The sequence below is a fragment of the Octopus bimaculoides genome, chromosome 3 (genome assembly GCF_001194135.2).
Source record: "Octopus bimaculoides isolate UCB-OBI-ISO-001 chromosome 3, ASM119413v2, whole genome shotgun sequence".
NCBI lineage: Eukaryota > Metazoa > Mollusca > Cephalopoda > Octopoda > Octopodidae > Octopus > Octopus bimaculoides.
In genome coordinates, this window is record NC_068983.1 from 107,056,767 (window position 1) to 107,059,010 (window position 2,244).

Here is a 2,244-nt window from a genome sequence, read left to right on the forward strand (position 1 = left end):
AGACATCTATTGACATAGAAATAATAATGTATATAAAGCTTATACTGCAGGGACATTCCCTTCATCAATTGTTGACGGAAGATCATAATAATTTTGGCAACTTCTAGTGCCAAGAGGATAAAGTGACTTACTAAATGCTTTTCACCATTTTGATTTGGTTTTGTCTTTTTATATTCTGAGGTCGTAAACCTATAAACTAACTTTGCCTTTCATCTTCCTCACTAGTTTATTCAACTGTTGATTTAAATAATTCTATGCATTCTGTGTATTAAAAAAAGGAAAAAAAAACAAAAAAAAAAAAACTAAGCTTGAACAGAAATTGAAAAGAAAAAAAAATGATAAATAAGAATTAAATTTATTGTCCTTGTATATATATATGAATGTATGTATATACGTATGTATGTATGCATGTATGCGTGCATATATTGATGCTTGCATATTATACATATATGTATGTGAGTATAAGCATACACACACACACACACACACACACACACACACACACGCGCACACACACACGCACACACAGAAGGCTAAGTACTTTATTTTAGTCTGAGTTGCAGGAACTACAAAAATATACGTGCAATGAAGACAATTAATGTCTTAAAACAAAAACAAATGTTAATTCAAACGTATTCAAATGATAAATTCAATAGTATAATAGTCATACAATGCTTTAAAGGATAACAATTTCCATTAATAAATCTTGTTGTTTGAAAATTTTCATTATTACTAGTTCAATACCCATCACTTTTGCTGACACCGAAAAGGCAAAATTTTAAATTCAAATTATTTGCCCATTTATAATATATAATATAATATATGAAATATGATATAGTATATTATATATATAGCATAATAAATAATATACAATATATAATATACTATATAATATATAATATAATTCATCATATAATATATTCAATTTAAATGCAAAGATTCTTTGAAAGGTTTAAAAACTCATTAACTTTACCTCTATTTTCTCTTTGTCTTTGACTCTCATTTATTGACATAACAGTGGAGGCGCAATGGCCCAGTGGTTAGGGCAGCGGACTCGCGGTCATAAGATCGCGGTTTCGATTCCCAGTCTGGGCATTGTGAGTGTTTATTGAGCGAAAACACCTAAAGCTCCACGAGGCTCCAGCAGGGGATGGTGGCGAACCCTGCTGTACTTTTCCACCACAACTTTCTCTCACTCTTACTTCCTGTTTCTGTTGTGCCTGTAATTCAAAGGGTCAGCCTTGTCACATTGTGTCGCGCTGAATATCCCCAAGAACTACGTTAAGGGTACACGTGTCTGTGGAGTGCTCAGCCACTTGCACGTTAATTTCACGAGCAGGCTATTCTGTTGATCGGATCAAGCGACAGAGTGCCAACAACAATCAACATAACAAAAGAAGGCTACATAGGAAAATGCATTTTTTAAAAAAGTGACTGGTAAATCAGTGTCAGATAGATGAAGAGAAATCCAAACAATCATTAGCACCTTTTCAGCATCAACACTGCTAGCTTTGCTGACACTCAATAAATTGTTGGTAACATTGAGGACCTTGGAGCAAGTACCATTGCAGTGGTCATTGCTGAAGTCTGAGTCTCGGAGAAGAATTACGGGAACTCATATGTTAGTCATCCATTTCTTACAAACATAAACTTCCAGTAAATATGTTCTGTTGATCCCCCCAGGCGAAGAAGTAGAATCACCCAAGACATATAAATAAGGTAGTCTGGCTGTGGTAGGTGTCTTGAGTAGCAGTTATGTAGCAGTTGAGTAGAAATCATCCGAAGGTGCTAGATAGTAGTAGCGTTGAGACAGAACGACATAAAATGTGGGATTTCTCAAAGTTCAGTAATATAAAAAGAAGTTCAAATTTAATATTGGTTTCAGACTTTGACACAAGGCCAGTAATTTTTTGTGGGAAGGGTTAAATCAATTATATTGACCCCAATGTTTAACTGGTAGTTATTTTATCGACCTTAAAAGGATGCAAGGCAAAGCTGACCTCAGCATATAAGGGTTAATTATAAGGAGGGCTTCCAAACTGAAAAGACAATAACTCAATACTATATTTTTCTAAACCATTTTTCCATGATAACAAAAAATAAAAATGGATGTAAAAGTGAATGAACCAAAACACCCCCCACACCCACACCCACACATGCACAACCCCTCCTCTCTCTCATATGTGTCTATGTTCTTGTCTGACAATTGTGGTAGTATGAGTATTTTGGATCACAATATTCAGT